General features: G+C 36.5%; 1 protein-coding gene across 1 annotated transcript in view; it reads left to right on the forward strand.

The window, feature by feature from the left end:
* Positions 1 to 720: 720 nt before the first annotated feature.
* Positions 721 to 17,863, forward strand: part of LOC135467987 (ligand of Numb protein X 2-like) — a 55,672-nt gene continuing 38,529 nt past the window's right edge. Inside the window, exon 1 of the mRNA XM_064745963.1 lies at positions 721 to 951. The gene's annotated coding sequence lies outside the window, so the exon portion shown is untranslated. The remainder of the gene's footprint in view (positions 952 to 17,863) is intronic.

Raw genomic sequence — 17,863 nt, forward strand, 5'->3', positions numbered from 1 at the left:
TGTGTAAAGATGAGCTGGTTTGTCATGATATACTGAAAGATCCAGAAAACTCCGACTTTATAGTTCAAACTACACATTACAAGCTGCATATTAAAACTAGGCCATATTTGTGGGAAAATACAGATATACACATGTATATGTAACAGTTTTGAAATGGAGAGAGAAAAATAAATCTGAAATATCTCAGTGCAGTATTTTTACATCTAGGGCCAACTGTTTTAAATTCATTTGAAGTGCCTGCAGTGTAAATGGATTCCAGAATGGAGTACTTTGTTGTATTGTTTTTTGTACAGAGAAACCTTGCATCTCTTTAACATGCTAGCAAATGCACATGTTAAATCATTTGTTTGTCGTGGCGTAGAGTTTTTTTTTATACCTGAGGTTGTCTTATTTGATACATGCACATCTTCTCATTATTTGCATCCATCATCATATAACATTGCATCATACATCATAGGCTTTTATCTGTTATCTTCTTTTACTTTATGCTACAAGTGGAGATTTAGAGTATTGCCAAGAAAACCCATATCAGATCATCTGTAGACTATTTGTTGGTTAATGAGTAGAAGATGTACAACAGGAACTGTGTTTGGCATGGCCTGTTGGATATTTCCGACTTGTGTCTAGGTTACTGCTCCATGTGCAATCCTTATCCAGCAGGCTATTTTCTACTGTGTGCCAACTTTATAGCTATAAAGCACCTCTTCTATCAGAAACAAGTGAAAACACTCTGGCGCTGCTTCGGTGGTAGCACCACACATGCTGTACAGTCCCGAGAAGATGAATGCCAAGCCGACTAGTAATGGTGTTGTTAAGGTGGTGGAAGCGAAGCCTATCCAGGTGGGCATGGTGGTCAATGTGATTGTCCTGCTGGTCTTGCTGGCTCTCCTGCTCAGCTGTGTCAACTGGTAACGTCATGTCCTCCACCCCCACAGACTTCAAACTTTACAGGTGAGCTGTGGAACTCTCAGGTGATGATAGCCCTGTCATTGTTCACAGTCTGTGCTACATATTGTTGGCCATAATTTAGCTGTTAAACCACACAGATTAATACACATTATATTCTCTCAATATCATTATTCATGCATCTGTCTGTGTAAATATGGTTGTAAAGTACATTTATGTCAAGGAATGCAGGAACCTGTATACTAATATACCAGTTTGCTGTTTAGTTTTCAGGCAGTGAAAGTTATGGATATAGTGAGATTTGAGCTCCTGTCACTTTGGGTCTTTTTTAGTCAAATGCATATTTATTTCTGTTTTTATCTGCTGGTTAATCAGCCATTAGGGGACATTTTGATACCCTGACCATTTAACTTGGGCTAATGACTTGATAAGGGGCCCAAGTGTAAGACAGCATCAACTTTTTGTGGGATGTAGCAGCTATTGCAAAGTTTCATTTGTTCATATCCATGTATAGTTTTTAACTCAGAAAATTGTAGCTGTTGGTGAGATTTGAACTCATGACTGCAATTACAATAGATATGTTTTACATAGATATTTGGCTCATATCATCAGTGTATGTCGATTAGAAGGCATTACGAACAATCATAACTGCAAAAACTGAAAGTATAGGTACACCTATGTATGTGTTGGAAATATGTGTTGATGACCCATTTGTTTAGACCTGAATATGTAGAAGATGTTAAACAACAGTGACTGCCTAATGAAAGACACCTGGCTGCCGTGAGGTTCCTACTCCTCATTAGCTTTTACCGTTTGTGTTTGTAGATCTGTACACAAGTCGACTCCCTTTTCAGTAGGTGCTAAGTAAACATTACCTGAGTCAGAAATGTGCAGGATAATTTTGGGGGCACTAGAACATAGAAAATGGCAGGGTTTCTTTGTGGACCGTCTGGCATGGGGAGAACATGTATAGCTCCAGGTACTAATTTGGGGCTTGTATACAGTGTGCATAGATGAGTGTGGGAATTCGGTGTTAACTGACCTGGCTAACCCCCAGGTATGTCCAGTATAACAGGAAACATGGACAAGTACACACAACTAGGGTGGAGGCTATTCTAGGTGAAGCAGGGTGAGAGCTGAATTCAGATAAGAGGGAAATTGGGTGAAGCAGTGTGCTTGTACTGGGCACATGGCTGATATAACTTCCACCTGTTGTGTGCTGTTTTAACTGCAGGCCAGTTCCTCACAGATAAGTATCCTGATAGGAAGCTGGCAGGTCATTGTACTGGTCTATATGATGTTAGCCCTTCTCCTATTGCAAGTCGGTTTAAGTACATGCTGTAATAAGTAATAAGGAGTATTCAACTTCCACTGACAGATGTCGCGAGAAAGTATAAGAGATTACATGAGTGCCTTTCACTTTACTCAGTCGATATTGGCTTGACCATCAGTGTACATACACAAATTAAAATGTTTAGTCGTTCGCTTGTTTTTGGGAGCACGAAATTATTGTGATGACCTCTAATTGAGACCAGATCTTCACAAAGATGACTTTGCATCATGCAAGTATTCTTAATTTAAGACACATGTATGATGGTTTTTTGCATGAACTTCCATGTTTCTTTACAATGATATAGATAGGATCTAAGACATTTCACAACATTAAATCATACTGGCTAAACGTGACATACTGTACACTCAAAGTTATGAATAGATTTTAATAAAAAATAAACCATTCATCTCCCTTTGATATGTGTCTACAAAGTACTAGCACTGACTACATAAATTTTTTTTTTTTTTTTTTTTTTTATATTTGAAAGCTTTGGTATAGATTAATTTCAGAGCAAATAATAATAAATAACAAATCCTGTGTGAAGTGAAAGATCTTCCTGCATTCTGTTACCCCCTACTCACAAAGCCTTGTTCCTGCAGACATTCAGCGGAAACCACATACTGATCCTCAAATGTGCAGATTTTAATGGAAGCACATAGCTAGCGAATGTTGTAAACTTTAAATGGGATAATAAGTCTACCGGCGCCCTAATGACATCACCACCTTGCATTTTGAGATTGGAGTGGTTATTATTTAATATAGGCATATCATAAACAAATGCACGGAAAAGTTAACAATTAAGCTGTTGTCAACTGTACTTTATCTTTTAATAATCTAAGCATTTTTTTCTTAAACCAGCAAACTTCAATATACGTATGTTCCCATAGAAACTTCAATTGATAAAAAAATTGTTCATAAATTTAATCCTCAGATCGATCAATTCTTAGGTTACATGTACATGTATATCATTCACTCCTCGAATTAAAAATACATAGGTTAGAATATTACTAATATGCTTTGTTTTATTTCTGTAAATTTATTCCATTCAGGATCTAGTTGGTATTAATGTGATATTGAGCTCTTTGCTTGATTGTTTCTGGATAAAGACCTGCATTCATGTAGAATGCTGAAGGTATTAAGGACGTGTCAGTCATGGATAGTTTCAGTTGGAAACTAACACCAGGTACTCAAAGGGCTATAAATACGGGACAAATTGCTGTAAGCCAAGGAGGCTGAGGGCCAGTAAATCCAGCTACACACTGATTGTTTTCTCTGTCCCTGATGGGTAGCAGGGTGGGTCTTTTGGAGAAATCAGAGAGATATGGATATGTTTGCTAATTTCAGTACAGCCAGCTAGGAGCTCTCAGGTTAACGGGGTCTCAGTTTAGGGTATAAGGTGTGAACAGCATTATGAAGCCATCTGATGACACTTAGTTTAGACATGAGTTATCTGATGACACTTAGTTTAGACATGAGTTATCGAAGTATTGCCTTCTGGGCCTCACAGCCTTCCAGCCTTGGATGAGGCGTGACAGGGAACAGCAGCCTAACTAACCAAGACTCTTACTTCCTACAGTCCATACTGTCTGCATTCATGCCCCCCCCCCCTCCCATCCTGAACCTGGTGAAAATCTAACATTCAATCGCTTCATATCTGTATTTTTTAAGTTTTTCAAACATTGCTGACTTTTCAGTTGAACTTTGTTCATGGTTTGATTTTTTTATCTTTGCCCAAATATTTTTGGTGTGTTGTAAATTCCTTTGATGTGAGACTTTTTATACCATTACTGAAGTCCTGAAATGTCACTTACCCTAATTCCTCAATCTTCTCACATAGGAAAGTGCAAGTTGTGCAGCTTTATAATACAATTTTGAAGAAGAAGAAAAATCCTGTGGTCAGTTCCAGGGTTTCACAAAAATTATTATTTTATCAGTTTACACAAAATAATGCCCTAAGATTATGCTTGAAGAACATGCGAAAAGGTTGAAGAATTACGGTATCTGTACTTTTTGTTTACATTTCCTTTTCTCCTCTCTTGTTGTACGTGGGAAGGTCTAGCAGCAACCTGTGGATGGTTGTGGGATTCTTCTGGGCTCAGCCCAGTTTCACTCCACCATAATGCTGGCCACCTCTGTATCAATGAGTATGGCATAAAACTCCAATCAAATTAATAAATAAAATACATGTAAATATATTTCCATTTCAAAGAGAAAGCAGATATGATTTACAATGTTCAAGTGCTTGTGACATGTAAGCCTTTTATTCTGGAAATTTAATACTGAAGTCCTGAAATGAAATCACTTGCTTTTTCTTTCTCTATTTTTTGAGACATAGAGAAAACAAGTAGGATTTATAATATTCAGATGCCTTGTGAGCCTTTTTATTCAAGTACTTGTACCTTGTGAGCCTTTTTATTCAAGTTCTTGTACCTTGTGAGCCTTTTTATTCAAGTACTTGTACCGTGTGAGCCATAAGTTCAACTACTTGTACTATTTGAGCCTTTTTATTCAAGTACTTGTACCGTGTGAGCCATAAGTTCAACTACTTGTACTATTTGAGCCTTTTTATTCAAGTACTTGTACCGTGTGAGCCATAAGTTCAACTACTTGTACTATTTGAGCCTTTTTATTCAAGTACTTGTACCTTGTGAGCCTTTTTATTCAAGTTCTTGTACCTTGTGAGCCTTAAGTTTAACTACTTGTACCTTGTGAGCCTTAAATTCAAGTGTATGTGTGTTGTGAGCCTTTCATTTAAGTGCTTGTACCTTTAGTTTTAAATTCAATCACTTGTATGTTATGAACCTGTTAACATTTCTATTATGTCACTCAGTTTATGTTTCTGTTTCCTTTTGAGATAGAGTGGAAATAGATATGATTTATCACATTCAAGTACTTGTACATGGACAGGAATTTGGTAACCCTTGTTATACATTTATTAATATTCACTGCTAAAGCCTTACCTGAAAGTTTTGTCATTGACAAAGAGAAAGTAGACATGATTTACAGTACTCAGACACTAATATACAGAGGAACATACACAGCAAGAAATCACATGTGTGTTCCCACGCTCCGTTTTCACAAGGAAATTGGTCTGCTGGGATGACAGGTAACCGCAGGTAACACAGGTAAGATTGGCTATTTATAAAGTTGTCGCCCGACCCACTCACAGGTGTCAGCCTGACAAGGACCGCTGATGAGATAGCTGATTGTCACGGCAGATTATTTACGTTTAGCATGTATCTGACAGTGTATCAAAGCAAGTGAACATGGAGGGAATACTTGATTACCCCTGTCATGATTACCCCACATGTAACCTGTCAACTGTCCACATACATCCCCTCCTCATGAATGGACCTACCCTGTATATAGTATACATGTAGGTCTATACACTATATGCTATAAACTTCACAAACTGTATATGATGCATCAGTTTGCATATGTAAAAGCTGTGTGATAAAGACTTAGTGCTGTTATACTATTTAGAATATTTCTGAATCCATTCTGTTTTTTTTTTTTTGTTTTTTTTTGGTTCTTTTTTAAAGATGATTTCTTTTGCTCCTTAGTATGTTTATTTGTAATTATTTGTCGAGTTAGACATTGACCCTCCCATCATTTCAACTAAGTATTAAAGAGTAACATTTATGGGACAGTCATGAAAGCACTGGAGGTTAGAATGGCATCTTGATGTCTTAAATTTTAAGAGGCTTTTCCGTAGTAAAGATTTTGTCACTCCTGACTCCCGAAGGACACAAAACCATCATGGATATTTGATGACTTTCCTATCCCAAAAATTAGCTGTCTGTGAGATTTCCGTGTGTTGTTGATGAAAGTTTGATCATCATATCTTAGGCCAAGATATGGTGAAAATTGCTTTGTAATTAAATGTTTCACAAAAGCCATAACATTTTTATTAATGATTCTGTTTTAATTCATTTCTTTAAATCCTTATCTCTAACTCTTTTTTTTTTATCTTTTTTTAATTGTTTTTGTATGCTGTATTTAATAATTCATAGCGTAAGTGCAGTCTGGTTTCTCAGGGTAGAAGAAATTAGGCATACAATGCCCCTCTCCAAACCGCCTGACTATAGGCTACAGGGAGACCATTTTATTTTGTTTAGATGAGCCAAGGCTATTAACATTTAAACTGGTGAGTGAAGTAACTGTGCTTTCCGACTGTTTTGACGTTTTAGGACAATGGCAGGTTGAAAAGGATCGCTCGGCAATTGAGTTATCTCTTTTCAGACCTTGTCATACAGGTGTAACTTTCTTGCTGTGACCATTAGACTGTTTGAAGGGAATGATGGTGAAGGGCAATGTGTCCCATGTTAATGTCATTGATATCATTCAAGTGTGTGTGTGGCATTTAAATCTAGCATTACCGTTTGTCTGTCGCCAGATATAATTAAAAGGTTAAAGACATTCCAGTGTAGGGAAGGTATGGAGCTGTCAGATCTAGTGTAGAGATCGGAATGTTAAATCATGTCTCAGTCTGTGGCAGGTGCTCAAACTTGTCTTGTTGAAGGCAGGAATTTGCTGCTGAAGTGAGTAACCTTGATGGGGTGTCGACGTGTCCTTCAAGTTTGATTCAGACTTGTTCTTTACAAAGTTGGGATTGTTCGTGTACTGATCCACTGTTTTGAAGTTGAATCACTGTTGCATCTGCAGCTGACAGATCCCCTGGGAGTACATTGACCTGTCAATTAAAGTACCTGTTCAGTGTAATAGTGGGAAAATTGTACACTCACATACAGTCATCCATTTTGCTTGTCAAGCTGGCATTATGCTAGGTATCAGTTAACCATGATAGTAAAGGAATTCAGGAAGTTCAGTGTATTTTGAGTGGAATGTGATAACGATAAGTGACGTAAAGTTTCGCCCCGTTGGGTACTGTCGTATCTGTAGGTTGTACAGATGTTCAGGGAATCTCTAGGTTATACAAGTGTTCAGGGAGTGGGTAGGTTGTACAAATGTTCTGGGAATCAAATAGGTTGTACAGAGGTTTAGGTAATCAGTAGGTTACACAAATGCTCAGGGGAATCAATAGGTTGCACAGATGTTCAAGGAATCTGTACATTGTACAAATATTCAGGGAATCCATAGGTTGTACAGATGTTCAGGGAATCAGTAGGTTGTAAAGGTGTTTGGGGAATCTGTAGGTTGTACAGGTTTCCAGGAATCCGCATGTGGTACAGATGTTCATGGAATCAGTAGGTTGTATAGATGTTCACGAAACCAGTAGGTTTTACAGACGTTTAGGGAATCAGTAAGTTGTAGAAATGTTCGCAGAATCATTACCTTGCTACATGTACATCTGTTTTCCGTCTTTGCACTAATGGGAAGGGTGAGTGAATGCTTATGGTTTAACATTTTTTCAGTCATATGTTGATGGAGGAATCCTTAGAGTACATGTAATGTGCCTCCTTGTTGCAGGACTGATTTCCACCTCTCGTGTATCTAGTGCTGCTTCACTAAGATGACTTACTGAAGTAAGATGCCCCACCTGAGGCATTATACTGATATGTGGTCAAGCAGTAGTTGCACTTAATGCTGAACGCCAAGCAAGGAAGCTATAACTTCCTCTTTTAAGGTGTGACATGACACAGGATTGACCCTGTATCTACCGCCCTTGAAGCAGACACTCTACCAACTGAGCCGTCGGGGCTGGTCTAATGGCAAGAGTATTTGGAGTATATGGGGACTGTTAGAGGAGATATCTATCTGCATGGTTACTATAAATCTAGCTGGTTAGAGCTGAGAACTGTGATGTACAGCGACTGGGATCCATTTACATTTAGATCATCTGTCAAGTAGCTAAATGAGATGGATTGTTCATTGTCTACAGATATGAATAAATCACTCAATTTTTGATTAGACCATGTCTGTGTGGTACCAGTTTTATCTATGTGACCACAAATGATCCCTGTGGTTCCAAGAATTGAAACATTATTTACAGCAAAACTCTTTTTCCCCATCATGAATGGTTAGACACGGGCGTGCATTTGGAATATTACCTATGCTTCGATGGTAATAGCCATTAACAATAATTTATTGTAAATTATTTCTACTTTCAAACTTATTTGTTGAGACTCCCTATTTAAGCTTATTGTTTTTGACTGCTGCCAGGGAAATGATTACATGTGTTTGACAGTGTGCTTTGCTATTTCCAGTTTATGGTTTTAAGATGTAATCCATGGTGTCGGCCATAGACGCTCAATAAAGAGCAGCTTGTCATAAATCAGAGTGTTACTCCAGTAATAGATGTTGCTCAGGGGAGTCTGGTCTCATCCCACATGCCTCATCAGGCGTTACAGTATTTGCCAGAAAAAATCACCGGAAAAAGTGCATTTTTTAAGAGACAAATACAGGCTCTTGAAATATTACTTTTGGTATTGGAACTTAAATACATTTTTCCATTAGGATATCATACTACCTTCAAAATAAACCTCAGGACAAATATCTAAAGTGAACAGAACTCACAGAATTGAGGAAAAACCTGTAAATTGGTCATGGACAAAGTTTTAGGTCAAACACAGTATTTTTAACTCTGTAATACTGAAACCTCTAGCTCTCAAGTGATAGGTATAGATGAGTGTGAGCTAAAATATCGTATGGTTGGATAGATCATCAGCGATGGCTGTGCTGTTATCTGATGCACATCACTGGTTTGGACAGTCCAAGATCACAGGTTCTCTGCTATAGCGTGTGCAATCAGATCATTGGTATTCTCCTGCATCGTCTGGCTGCCATTAGATGCCACTACACCTACTGGTTCATTATCAATCAGCTACATGGTGACTTGTTTGTGTGGGGTAAACACACGTACACTAACACATACATATGCACATATATATGTGTCTGCAGAGATCATTCTTTTTGTTTTATAGAGATCAGATCCATTTGCTTTTGCCCCGGGAGGCCATTACCATGTTATTGACAGTTAAATGTTGGACTGATAAGACGGTATTTCTGTGAGCCGGGTGCTTGTGGGTCTGCGGTAATGCCACAGTTCATGAGATGCCTGCTGTAGGCCGTACCTACTCTTATGGTATTAGCATTAGACTGATGAAACTTCTGGCAGATCACTCATCCAAGGATACTGTATTGGGCTCTCTCTCATACCTATATGATCATGTGGTAATGCACACAAACCGTATTTGTCCTAAAAATTCATTATTGTAGGCTAATAAAGCTCATAAAATATTACTTTTGGTATAACGTACCTTCCAAACAAATGTGAAAACACTTTAAAATTAGTACAACTCTCAGAAGCAAAATGGGTAATTTAATCTTGATCAACATTTTAGATCAAGTGTACATAATGTACAAGTTTACATACACACCCACATGTACAGGGCCTGTGGTCTAAATACGTATATTTCCACATTTTTGTTCTTACACAATGGCAACATAATTTTTCTGTTTTTTGCATTGTTGAAGATGGCAGATGCAGATGAATTTGAAAACATTTTCATTTACATTTGAATGCAAACAATAGTTTTGCTTCAGGACATGTCAGCAAATGCACTTAGACCTTTGCATTTTACCTGAATAATGACATTGACATTTTGAACCACTTTATTGCAAATTATCTTAAGGGTGGATATCTTTTGTAATCCTTATGTCTAGCCTCATGCCTTTTCCTTAACACATTACTTTTTATTGCCACATTTAATTAAATGCCCCAAGACGAAGTTATTGTGTTGTGAAGACATTTTTTTTTCCCACTGAACTGCCGATGAAACCTTCAAATGCTATGCATAAAACACATACACACAAAAAAAAATGTTCATAGAATTTCTCTTGAAATTAAAAATTGTTTTTTTAAAAAGCTTGTTTATGAGTATCCTTAACCAAAACTTTTTTTGTGTTTGCAGTTGAATGCAAACTGAAGCAGGTGTTCCGAAGTAGATACATGGACGTTTTGCGTGAAAACTTTTTGGTGTGTAACCTTTGTTTGCTTTGCTCCAAGTTGCACATCCACATGTTCATGTAGCTGTGTGAGTGTATACACATTTGTAGTATGTACAGATTGTACAGATTCGCAACATAAACATGTATCAGCAAGTCTTCATTGCTATTTTTGGATGCTTAGTGCTGAGTGATGGGTTTGCGTTTTGGTTAACACAAAAGCCTTTACAGTTACATGCATGTACCTTAATATATCAGGTTATATGTGATTTGATGAACCCAAAGGAACATTTTCAATTTTGGACAAAAATATTAGCATGGTGCATATATATATGTTACATTGTTTAAATAAACAGATGCTATGCATCAAGTTCTTTCACGAGAACACCGTCATTAGCTGCAGTAGGCAGCACTGTAGGTTGCTTTATCTGTTGATCAGTTGGCCAGATTTTTGACATTCTGTCTTTTAACCTGGGCCCTTCACTTTAACAAGATGCCTAAGTGCAAAATGAGCCAGCAGTATGTCACAGCTATTGTGAATTTGTCATTATAGGTATAGAAATGGTCTCTGCCATGAGGGAAAGACACCATGTCATCACTGCTAAAAGAAAATTTCACCCATTAACACCAATTAATTTGTTACTACCAATTAATGGTGTTGTTTTCTTTGCCAAGGGATGGTCTTGTTGTCTCTGCATGTAATGAGATTTGTCCCCGTGTCATTGCTGAATTCCCCTGGTACATCCTAAAAACTTGGGTCACATAGAGGTCATGATGCTAATTCATAGTCTGTCAGCTCTGATGCATGCACACTTTAATAAAGAAGATCAAGGCTTATTTTCAGTGACATTTAAATTTGCTCAATGCATCAGACATAGCAGGAGACTGTCAATATTTAATACACTATGTTTGCATTACAGAACATCCATGGATGCCCAGTTATTTTGTGAAATAAGAAGGATTGGTGGATCTTGCATAATAAAGCAAGTTGGCGTGGAATAATCAATAATCATGAAGTAAGAACAGATCCTAAGATGTTTTGGAAGAATATAATTCATAAAGCCAACTTGCCGTCCCTGCCATTTTACATGTTTGATATGGTGATTTTCCTGTACTTAGCTCATGTTGCAAAATATTTGATTCTGTTAAACAAGTCAAGGGTATAAAAGCTGGTTAGTAATTGCTGGAAGAATACATGGAATGAAAATAGGATTCATTATTGTGATTTTAGTATTTTAGCCCTATATTCCAGCAAAGTGATTCTTTTAGCATCTATGCATCTGTTACCTGCTGACATATTTTTCACTAGATTTTAGTCTCTGAGAAGAAATGTACATGGACTTGTTTATTCATGTGCGACTGCCAAAGGGACCAGTCATTTTGTCAACCAAGTGTTTTATGTTAAAGATGAATGTTCATGGTGTGTAGATCTGAAAACTGATTTGTGATGAATCATCTAACAGGCATAAGTATAGTGCTAAAGCTTTGATTAACGGTATCTATTTTTGGTACATTTCTGGGAATGGTTTGTTCTGGGATCGATGGCTTGTATTGTCAAGAGCCCATTGTGTGTAGATTAAATGATCATGAATGGCAATAGTAGATGTTTGGAGTCGTGAGCAGCGTGAGGTGTTTTAGATGTACATGTATATAAACCTGCTTCACATGTTTCTGCGCCTGATGAGCTGATGTGGTTTGACTGTGGACTTGAATCATTGGATTGTTCTTTGTGGTTCCTGATACCTAGTAGTGGTGTCTGGTGATGTTTTATGATGTCCCTTACTGGGTGGTGACAGCACTGGTTGCCCGGTGTTCTTCATTGCTCTTGAGATGGTGTTTTAGCCAGTTAATAAGCATTAAGCTAGTAAAAATCTTTACCTGCACTAGTAATTGCTTGGTTGGTGTTTTCACCAAATTGCTAAAGGTACATGGCATATTATCATCCTAAAGTACATGCATGCGTGTATATATCCTTTGTCTTCCTTTTATGTAAAATATACGAAGAAAAAGTATGCCTTGACAAAAACCCATCATGCGCTAGATGCACAAGAATACGACTCATAACCATATTGACTTTGAGATTCATTTTCTGTAGTAATTTTGGCGGCCATATTTAATTCACTGAAAGTCAACTATAATTGGTTGCACTTCACTTATTACAGAAGTGAGTAATATATGATCTGCTGTGTATTATCCATACATTAAAAGATGTAAAGAAATGAAATCTGATGTTCTGATTGGTAAATAAGTTTAATGACCAAATATTTTGAATTTCTCCTAAAGCTGCATTTTACTTACTGTTTTATAAAGAGATTAACACAGAACTTGCTACGTCAGTATGATGGGCCTGGGTGAGGTGTCATGTCTGGTGTCTTCAGCACGATATTTCAGCGATGACAGCACTTTGGCGGCATGGACCTGCCCTGCCACAAGAAGACACAGTATATGTACATACACCTAATAATTCTTCGTCGTCATATTACTGAAAAATTGTTAAGCACAACACAAAATCTCAAGCATACATAAATATACACAGATACATTTTGAATCCTGCACTGTCAAATTATCTTCCGTAGGCGAGGTGTCTCTAAGTGTTAATTTGCTGTAGGTTTCCAATGCTATCTTCTGGTGCCCATACCCTAAAAAAACTTTACATGTATTTAGGACGGGTGCATGTACCTAATTGAGTCTGGCTAGGTCCAGTTGTTACAGAGTACCTGGTCGTGGTTAGATTAACATGTACAGTGTACAACAATTTGACTGGTACCCAATTATGTGTATTAATCAGAATTTGGAGCACCACAAAGCTATCATAATTTGATTATAACTACCATGGCAACACATGTCAAAAGCATATGTTGTCATGGTAGTTAAAATCCACTTACCTCTATTAAAGATAGCTTTGTGTGCCAGGGTTCTGGTTCGAAGTGCTGTACTAAGAGGTAGTGTGGTTGCCATGTGCTGATAGGATTATTAAGGTGGTAGGGTAGTGTGGTGCCAAGTGAAAAGATGTACAGAGGTACTATGGTTTCCTAGTTACCATTGCTGATGAGGTCTTGACACTCAAGTTGTTACTGATGTGCCCTAAGGAACATGTAGTTACACGTATACAGTAGGTTGTAGTCAAGTGGTTAAGATGCTTGCCTTTTTATCGCTAGGATATACAAGGTGCAGGTTCAAACCTACCCTACAGGGAAATTGAAGATTTTCCGACTGTTATGGGTTATGGTTTTTTTTTTTTTTTTTTTTTTTTTTATGACAGTAAACAGTCAATGGCGATTGTTAAGACCACTTGTCTTCCAACAGTATGCTGAGCATACATTTGTCGGCATGTTACATGTGACAAAGTTTGTTAGTAACTTGTCAAAAGTCAGTGGTTTACCTCTGGCATTCTGGTTTCTTCCACCCAAAACCTGACTGCTGTCATAGAAACGAAAAATTCTTGAGTATGGAGTTGAACACCAATCAAATAAATAAATAAAATGGAAATTATATTTGACCTAAAATTTTTTTCATTATTTTGAGAGTTCCAGTGATTGTAGAAAAATGTTTTGAGGTTTGTTTGCAAGGTAGGGTGATTATTATAATTTCCCAGTGGAAAAGTGTAAGTTTCAGCATCAAAAGTAGTGTTTTCTGAGAAATTTTATGGTCAATTTTTTTAGAGTAGTTCCAGTAAATGTAAACATTTTACTGTTGTGTATGTGACAAGGAGCTCATAGATATGCACAATGTAGTTTCATGCACAATGTAGTTTCATGCACCTATTAAAGGTACACTGAAAGAAAGTAAAAAGAAATTAAGTATTATGTGTAAAGGGGAAAGACTGAAAGCTATTAATCTGAAACTATTTTTCCTGATTTTCATTTTTTCCCCAAGATTTCCTTTAGTGAATAAAGTGTAGTCAAATGGTTTAAACTATAATGACATCATTACTGAATTTTCAATCTTACAAGTATACTTTTTGTAAAACCTTAAAACTGGCCAACCCAATTAGTCTAGTTTTGTCTCCAAAATCAAATTTGAAATGTGCATAAATGATGCTTAAAGTTGCTCTTTCATAAGTGAAAATGTTGAGGATATAGGGTAAGTAAAGCAGTTTTCTGTGATGTTTCCTCTATAAGCACCAGATGAGTTTTTCTTTTCTTTCACTTTAGTGGTTTTATGCTCGTTGTTTACTCTTTTACTGATTTCCTGATACTGTATGCCTAGAGATACATAATTGCAGATGATAAGGATTCTGATGTGATGTATCCCACTGGCCATAAACCATGGTCAAACTGAACATGTCTGGACTTGTCCAAGCATTTATAGCTGCTGATGCAAGAAGAGAGCTATATATTGCTCCCTGATCAGCCTTATGTCAAGGCTATTTATACACAGCCCTGTGTTGTACTGTCAGCCTGTCAACAGGAAAAGATAATTTGGCTTCACATATGCCCCATTTAACTGCCGCAGAACTCACAGGCCGATTGTCCAAACCAATTAAGTAAATGTATTAAGCAATAAATGCTGTATGGCTCTGTTTCACCTTTATCAACATGTGTGATGAATGAAGAGACTTTAGTTTGGATAAAATTATGCCAGTGCAGTCTTTATTGGATTTTTCTCATGAGATGTTTAACGATGTAGCTACATCATCCTGGTGACTAACATTATCGTATTTACTATTACACTTTATTGCCATATTTATTTTTGTGCCTAGAACTATTCTTAGCTCTTATTAAGGTATCATGTTCAAGCATATATTTAAATTCATTATGTGACAATAGAATATCTGTATTATACACAATACATCACTATCACAGTTATTTAAATTTATTATATGACAATAGATGATAGAATATCTGTATTATACACAATACATCACTATCACAGTTAGTTAAATTTATTATATGACAATAGATGATAGAATATCTGTATTATACACAATACATCACTATCACAGTTAGTTAAATTTATTATATGACAATAGATGATAGAATATCTGTATTATACACAATACATCACTATCACAGTTAGTTAAATTTATTATATGACAATAGATGATAGAATATCTGAATTATACACAATACATCACTATCACAGTTAGTTAAATTTATTATATGGCAATAGATGATAGAATATCTGTATTATACACAATACATCACTATCACAGTTAGTTAAATTTATTATATGACAATAGATAATAGAATATTTGTATAATATACAGTAAATGACTATCACACTTTGATCAAAAGATAAAACATGCCATTGGCTATAAAAGTATTTAATTGTCATCAAATAATTTTGGTGGCTTAATGAAAATTTGATCAACCAAAATGAATTTCAGTGCTGTTTCTTTCATTCTAGATTTACATAGATCTAGTTGTATATACTAAGCATAATTTAAAATATTTTGGTATGTGGATTGATAGTATGAGGTTTTTTATTGTAAGCATCCACAATTTGATAAAGCAATTTGCTAATAAATTACAGGAAAATGAACTTTGTATGGATTTGTGTTGAGCCATTTGCAGTCTTCAGATTGTTTCACTGACAATGAAACATTGCTTAGTTATGATCAGTTTATTTTTCCATATGGGAAGTCATTTTTCTTCTGATTTCTAAGATGTGTTAAATATTCATACTGTCCCTTTTTTTACATTTTTTTTTATTTCCATCTCTGTTTATTTTGCATTGAGATGAGAATTGACCACACAAGGGGTTTATTTATTAATTTGTTCCCAAGTTCATATACAAACAGTATGTATGTGTCTATTAAGCCTTGGTTATAAACCTGAGTAATGTCATGAAGGCAGTCTATATATAGTGTTGATGACAGCTTAGATTGTCTCCTGGTTTACACAGGCAGATTGCCTCTCTATCCACTGAGCGAGACAGCGTTGTCGTCGTCAGTAAGCGTGAGTGTGTCACAAGGTGCTGTTGTGTTGTGCAGCCAGCTAGCTTACTTTGATTTCTGAGCTACTGACCTGTAAACATTCACTCAGCATTTGAACCAGCAATTGTGAACACATCTATATCTGACAGTGGCTGAATTAAGGCTATTAATTGCCCATAGTAAACTCAGCTGTCCGAAAGTGCATCAGTACGTGCGACACTCTACAAATGGTGCTGATTTACTGTATGAGTGCTGAGTGCTGGCTGATTGAGCTCCACAGGTGAAGACACTGGTCACTGTTTACCTGGCCTGCCTACAGGTGATTAACCACCTGAATAAGGTGATAACCAATGCAAGACAGTCTTGTGTGATTGTGTCAACACATCAATAGCAGTGATTTATCACAAGGATTCAAAGAAGAGATTTTGTATACAAGTAAGTTTGAGCATTTATATTACGGACATGTACCATAGGCTTTAAGTTTTACATTGTCTACCACTTTCCACAGGTTAATTTTGGGATTTGATGTGTAGCTATACATGAACATAAATATTGTAGTACATGTATGATTGGGTTATGTGAAAATATGCTGGGAACATTTTTATGTTTTTGATTATTGTACATGTATGTCCTGCAGATACATGTATATATACATGTACTTATCAGTACATAATATGACAAGCTACTGACAGCATGTCAGCTGAAACATGTGATATGATTTGGTGCTCACAGTATGAGGCCCACAACTGACTGCTGTCTTTATTTATACTCTATTTATTCAGTACTGGAGTCTTTAGATTTGCTCAGCCATGGGTGCATTCCACTGTCGTTTCATCCCGCTCTGGTCTCTTTAGTTATACATTGAAACAGTTTCTTCTACAAGTTGTGTAGATGGAAATTTTAGCAGCCTTATTTTCTGTGTCAGTGTAATTTCTTCTCATTGGTTACACTATCCCTTGGCTGCTCTAACAAACCAATCTCCTCCCAGGATGTACATGTATTTATGAAGCATAATTCTATCCTCAAGCTTTATTACTTTGTAGGCTGTTGCCACGTGGTACTGTTAACATCCCGTGGATTACAACTATCCTACTTTATGTACAGTAAATGGATGAATCTTTTATGCAGTTCATTTTCACTGGAATGTAAGAAAAAAAATGGACGTAACAGAAAAAGTGGTAAATCCTTTCATTGGTATAGATATATTTCATATCTCAGTTTACCAAAATGTTTCAGTGTATCTGTGAAATCAGGTATGTGTTGTTTTTTTGATCTAGATATGTGTTGCTAAAGATCAGATTTTATTTTAGGACTGATTTCTTTTCCTTTTTTGGGGGGTAGCTGTCAGCTGTAAATAATAAAGTAAAATTTTTATTATGAAGCACTGTGGCAGTTTTAAATGGGTAATTTATTTTTGATGCTTACTTACAATGTTTAAAAGTTACAGTTTCATGTTTATGAGTTTTCATTTCTCAAAGGTACCAGGATGTTACTTACATATGGATATATACATGTATGTAAATCTTCCTTGCATGATATAAAAGTCTGGCAGCTATGTCCTTTTTACCTTCCATACATCATTAAACCTGAGTGCCTATTGATGTGCTTTGCTGTTAAGCTAGCGGCTAAATCCCTCCTGTAGACGTTTTATTGAGGGATGTGTATTCACAAAAGAATGTCCTATTTTTCTTCTTCTCTTTTTTTTTTCTCTTCCTCATTTTGTGTGTCAGTGTTCAAGTTAAGCTGCAGTATAAATAGCTGTGAATAGCTGGTTTGTTACTGGTGCCTGTGCTCAGGAGTAAGTTTCTTTTGCATTGAGGTGCATAGAGTTGTGACGG

Source organism: Liolophura sinensis, chromosome 6 (genome assembly GCF_032854445.1).
Source record: "Liolophura sinensis isolate JHLJ2023 chromosome 6, CUHK_Ljap_v2, whole genome shotgun sequence".
NCBI lineage: Eukaryota > Metazoa > Mollusca > Polyplacophora > Chitonida > Chitonidae > Liolophura > Liolophura sinensis.